The sequence below is a fragment of the Dromiciops gliroides genome, chromosome 1 (genome assembly GCF_019393635.1).
Source record: "Dromiciops gliroides isolate mDroGli1 chromosome 1, mDroGli1.pri, whole genome shotgun sequence".
Taxonomy (NCBI): Eukaryota; Metazoa; Chordata; class Mammalia; order Microbiotheria; family Microbiotheriidae; genus Dromiciops; species Dromiciops gliroides.
Genome location: NC_057861.1, coordinates 295,380,887 through 295,387,574, shown reverse-complemented (window position 1 = coordinate 295,387,574; position 6,688 = coordinate 295,380,887).

Sequence of the window (6,688 nt, the reverse complement as noted above, 5' to 3'; positions counted from 1 at the left end):
TATTTGAGTGACATAGAATGTATGAACAGCAGTAGTGAGAAATAAGGTAGGTTAGAGAAGTGTTAGAACAAAATTGTGGAGGGCCATGTATTCCAGGATTAAAATTCTGTGTTTTATCCTAAAGGCAATTGGTAACTACAAAGTTTTTAATCAGGGGAATGACATTCAACAAATATTTACTAAGTCCTCTTATGTAAAACTCTGCACTAGGATCTGGGGGTGCAAAGATTAAAACAAGACAGTTTTTTAAAAATATATGATTCTAACTGTGCATTAGGAAAATTATTTTGCAAGCTGAAAGATAGATTGGGGTGAGGACACTGGAGGCAGGGAAACTAGTTAGGAAACTATTCCGGCACTGAAAATGAGAGTTAATGAAGACTGAAACAAGGGTGGTGACAGCATGAATAAAGAGGAGAGATTTTTGAGGAAGTTGAGTGAATAGGCCTTGGCTATTGATTGAATGTGGGGAGTAAGGGAAAAGAGCAAGTCAAAGATGACTTGGAGGTTATAATGTGAGTGACTGGAAGGATGATTGCACCTTAACGGAAACAAAGAATTGGGATAAGCAGCAGCTTTGGGGCAGAAATGGTGAATTCAATTCTATATGGTGAATTATATTTGGTAAGTTCTCACAAAGAGCCTTGAAATTCTAAACTATTTAATCTAGAGAAGAGAAGGCTTCAGGAGGACATTATAGCTGCCTTCTGGACTTGAAGAGACATAATAGAGAAGACAGAATAGATTTGTTTTGCTTCACTCCAAGGGGAAGAACTAGGAGCAATAGCTGGAGATTAGAGAAGCACAGGTTTAGGCTTGGTATAAGGAAAAACATCCTAATAATCAGAACTATCCAAAAGTGGACTGCTTAGAGAGGTGGTGATTTTACAGTCATCGAAGATCTTCAGTGGGCACCTATCAAGGAATTCCTCTTCTGACCTGGAGTGGATTAGATGACCTTGGAAGGCCTTTCCCACTGAGATTCTAAGATGTCCATAGAGAAAAAAAGAAAACACTGTCTCCTCCTAGGCCTTTGTCACAAGGAAGGGGAAGCTTAAGAGAGGAGTGTGAAGGGGCAGCTAGATGGCGCAGTGGATAGAGCACCAGCCCTGGAGTCAGGAGTACCTGAGTTCAAATCCGGCCTCAGACACTTAACACTTACTAGCTGTGTGACCCTGGGCAAGTCACTTAACCCCAACTGCCTCACTAAAAAAAAAAAAAAAAGAGAGGAGTGTGAAGGGAATTCTTGTTGTCAGTGAAAAGTTAGGTTTCGGTTAATGACAGGAGAGTGGAAAACGTTGAAGAAGAGGAAACTGAGGATGAAGGAGAGTTGGATTCTTTCCCTCTTCTTTATTCCCTATTTCCAGTCAATTAGAAACTCATCAACATGCAAGATGAGATGAACTTTGAAGCTCTCACATCCTCCAGTGCTCCTTGCCCCTGGGACCCAATGGGGTAGACTTCGGAGAGCTCCTCCAGATCCTCCATTATTTAAAGAGGATGCCTAATCAATTAAATCATGTCATTCTGTTACTCAAGCACCTGCACTATTCCTATTTCCAATTTTCAATCCAAATTTGTATGGGGGCTTGGCTTTCAATGCCTTTCCTAATATGGTTCATCTCTACCATGCAGCATTATTTTCTTCTAGTTTCTAACTTTCTTTTTGATTGGGAATAGGTAGGAGGGTACTACTAGGTATTACCTGCTCAATCACTTGTTTTAAATTTAAGGTTTTATTAGGAAAAACATGAATCAGTTCAAGCATTTACATTTGCTTAATTGTTTCATTTCAATGCACAAAATATCATAACACTTTTTTTGTTCCTCCCTCTAAGTTCCCATTTATATTCTTTGTCCTTTCATTTTTTTTTTTTTGCGGGGCAATGGGGATTAAGTGACTTACCCAGGGTCACACAGCTAGTAAGTGTCAAGTGTCTGAGGCCAGATTTGAACTTCTGAATCCAGGGCCAGTGCTTTATCTACTGCACCACCTAGCCGCCCCTGTCCTTTCATTTTTAACCACTTTTCCTCATATTATCATAATATATATTCCAGTCTTCTGGTTCTGTTTTTCCCCCTATTTGTATAGTTTCAAAAAAGTTTTTCCAGATTTGTTTATTCATCGGATTTGTCCATTTTAATTGCTGTATGGTGTTCCATTACATCTATATACTACAATTTCTTTAACTATTCCTGTGTTGTTGAATTTTCTAATTATTTCTAGTCTTTTATAAATATATAAAATACTGATAAGAAAATATTTATATTACCCTTTTGGGCAATTTTTAAAATTATATCAAGGAATATTACTAGCAATGGGATGGGGCAAGGGAATGATTATTATTTTTTATCATAAAAGCATTTGATTGTTTTCTAGTTACATGTAGAGATAGTCTTCAACATTTCTTTTTATAAGATTTTTTAGTTCCAAATTTTTCTCTCTCCCTCCCTTCTCTCCCCCCCTCCCCAAGAAAGCCAGCAATCTGATATAGGTTATATATGTACAATCACATTAAACATATTTCTGCATTAGTGATTTGTGAAAGAAGAATCAGAACAAAAGGGAAAAACCAAACAAAAAGTAGAAACAGTATGGTTAAATCTCCATCTAGATTCCACAGTTCTTTTTTCTGGATTTGGAGAGCATTTTCCATCATGAGTCCTTTGGAATTATCTTGGACCATTGTATTGCTGGGAAGAGTTAAGTCTATCTATCACAGTTGATCATCACACAATATTGTTGATACTGCATACAATGTTCTCTTGGTTCTGCTCATCTCACATAGCATCAATTCATATAAGTCCTTCCAGGTTTCTCTGAAATCTGTCTGCTCATCATTTTTACAGCACAATAGTAAGGAATTATCATTATAACTTTTACCTTGTACTACTCTGTTACTCTCAAAAAAAGATTCTGCTGGTTTTCAATTCCATCAGATATTAATGAGTGTACTTTTTTCTCTATAACCTCACCAGCATTGAGTTTCAGTGCTTTCACTTATTTTTGACAAATTTATGGCTGTCAGGTGGGACTCAAAAATTGTTTTAATTTTCTCCTTTCTGATTAAATAAGTTTGAAGATTTTTCCAAGTTATTATTGACAATTTGTATTTCTCCTTTAGAAAAATGCCTATTTCTATCCTTTGTGCTGGGAGTTATTGTAACTTTTTGAAGATTCTTTGTTTTAGACCAATATTTTTTTGTCAGTCATTATTGCCCTAAATATTTTCACCAATTTATTTTTCTTTTCTAAAAGTGTCTTGTGGGGGGAAGCTAGGTGGCACAGTGGATAGAGCACCTGCCCTGGATTCAGGAGGACCTGAGTTCAAATCTGGGCTCAGACACTTAACACTTACTAGCTGTGTGACCCTGGGGAAGTCACTTAACCCTGATTGCCCTGAAAAAACAAAACAAAACAAAAGTATATTGTGGAGCAGCTAGGTGGCACAGTGGATAAAGCACGGACCCTGGATTCAGGAGGACCTGAGTTCAAATCTGGCCTCAGACACTTGATACTTACTAGCTGTGTGACCCTGGGCAAGTTACTTAACCCTGATTGCCCCACCAAAAACAAAAACAAAAGTATATTGCCTTTTTTCCAACAGGTACTTTCTATTCTAACTAGGCAAATCAACTCATTTTCTCCATCATATACTATGTTAATTTTTTCCAAATATTTGGTCCTGGTGTTTCCCACATCTTGACTGCTTACAATATCATAGAATTGGAGCTGGAAGGGACCTTAAATGCTATCAAATCTAACCCATTCATTTTACAGTTGAGGAAATTGAGACCTAGAGAGGTTAACTAATTTGTCCAGGGTTACAAATAAGATTTGAACCCAGGTGTTCCAGACATACTGTTTAGAAACAACCATTACAAAGCAAACTTGTTTTGCTTGACTATAATTTTGTTTCAAGGGAGGGGTTTTATTGGGTGTGGGGAATTTGGGGAGCCGAATGAGGTGTAGCAACAGTGATACAAAAAAGAAGAAAAGAGCATTAATGACATTTTTAAAATATCAGAAGAAATCAGAAGTTCAGAAGGAGACACAGAAAAACAGGGCAATGTTGGTACTACCATATTAAATGGAATGTATATTTTAAAAATTGTTGATTCAAGTCAGCACTCAAAAAATTCATCTGTTACCCCTTCCTCTCACATCACAGCCATCCCAATAATTTTCCTGCCATTTGTGACCTTGATGATGGCCTTAGTTACATTTCAAGCATAAAGTAATGTAGCTAAAATCTAATAATAATATGGAAAAACAATGATGTCATTCTGAAAATCTGCCGAGATGCCCATCACTTTTCATTGTAATCTATGAGACAGAGTTAACTGGGATGAATTGCTGACCCTTCTTGCATCAACACTTATGGCCAGTAGTAAGGTGGTAGAAACTATTTTTCTTCAGGGAACTAGAGGTGATTCTAGGTCCAAAGGAGAAATGATAGGCTTATAGGAGCATTGAAGATGAAAAGTGTATTGGAATACTTAAAAAATGTATCGAGAGCCTACTTTACAGATAGCACTGTGCTAGGCTCTAGAAGAGATAAAAAACAAATTAAAGAAAATCTTCCTGCAGTCATGAGTTTACAATCTAATAAGAATATATATATATATATACACACACACACACATATATACATACACACGCACACACATATATATATGTATATATATAACATGCAAAATAACCATGATTCAAAATAGAACATAACATGTTTAAAAAGAGGTACAAAGTTCTAGACAAATTAGAAAGAGGAAGTGAGAGGGCCCAAAGACAAATTTTCCATGCTTTACAATTTTGCATATGGCTCTGTCTGCCAGAGGTTACAGAATCACAGAAAGTCAGAATGGAAAGGGATCTCAGAGGTAATTTAATCTACCAAACCTACCAAACCTGAACAAGAATCCCATCTGCAGCATGCCTAACCAGTACTCATCACACAACCTTGGACTGAAAATCACAGGGGCAGGGGAGCCCACCATCTTCTGTGGAAGGTCATTCCACTTTGAGCCAGCTCTGATTGCTAGTAAGTTTTTCTTTTTTAACATCAAGTCTAAACCAAATGTTCAGCAGTTGCTACTAGTTCTCCTCTCCTCTTCCAGGCCAAGAAGAAGTTTAATTCTTCTTTCACATGACAGCCCTTGAAATATTTGAAAACAGCTATGATATCCATCTTTAACTACTCTCCTTATTACACTCAATTCTTTTCTTCTTCTTCTTCCCTCCTCCTCCCCCCCTCCTCTTCCTCCCTGTTACTAAAATATTTAAAAAAATATTTTGTTATATTTTGTTTCCAATTATATGTAAAAACAATTTTTAGCATTTGGTTTTTTAAAATTTGAGTTCCAAATTCTCTTCTTCTCTCCCCATCCCCATCATTGAGAAGGCAATTTGATATAGGTTATATATGCAAAAAATATTTCCATATTAGTCATGTTATAAAAGAAAACAGACCAAAACCCACAGAAAAATAAAGTAAAAATAGTATCCTTTGATCTGCATTCAGACTCCATCAGTTCTTTCTCTGGAGGTAGATAGTATTTTTCATCATAAGTCATTCTGAATTGTTTTATATCTTTGTATTGCTGAGAATAGCTAAGTCATTCAAAATGATCATTGCATTATATTCCTGTTATTGTGTACAATGTTCTCCTAGTTCTGCTTACTTCACCTTGTATCAGTTAATTTGAGTCTTTCCAGGTTTTTCTGAACACATCTTGCTCATCATTTCTTATAGCACAATATTCTTTCATTTACAATAATAAACCATAACTTGTTCAGCCATTCCCCATTTGATGGGCATCCCCTCAATTTCCAGTTCTTTGCCATCACAAAAAGAGCTGCTATAAATATTTTTGTACATACTGATTCTTTTCCTTTTTTAAAAAAAATCTTTTCGGGTTATCGACCTAGTAGTGGTATTGCTGTGTCAAAAGGTACACACACTTTATAGCCCTTTGGGAATATTTTCAAATGGCTCTCCAGAATGATTGGATCAGTTCACAATTCCACCAATAGTACATTAGTGTTCCAATTTTTGCACATCTCCAACATTTGTCATTTCCCTTTTCTGTCATAATAACCAATCTGATAGGTATGAGGTGGTACCTGAGTCATTGTAATTTGCATTTCTCTAATCAATAGTGATTTAGAGCATTTTTTCATATGTCTAAAGAAAGCTTTGATTTCTTTACCTGTAAATTGCCTGTTATATCCTTTAACCATTTATCAATTGGGGAGTGACTCATATTCTTATAAATCTCACTCAGTTCTCTATATATTTGAGAAATGAGACCTTTATCAGAGAAACCTTCTGTAAAAATCCCCACCCCCAGTTTTCTGCTTTACATCTCATCTTGGCTTCACTGGTTTTGTTTGTGCAAAACCTTTTTAATTTAATGTAATCATTTTGTACTCTTCTTTCAGACTTTCCTTTTATAGCCTGATCTTAAGGTTTCTCATCATTCTATTCACCCACCTTTGTACAGTATCCAGATTATCAATAATTTTCCTAAAATGTCAATCAACTAGCATTTATTAAGTGTCTACTAATTGTCAGGCACTACACTAAGTTCGGGAGATACAAAGAAAGGCAAACAGAAAAATAACTGACTGTGCTTTCAGGAGTTCATTAGTCTAATGGGGAAGACAACATACAAACAACCATGTAAA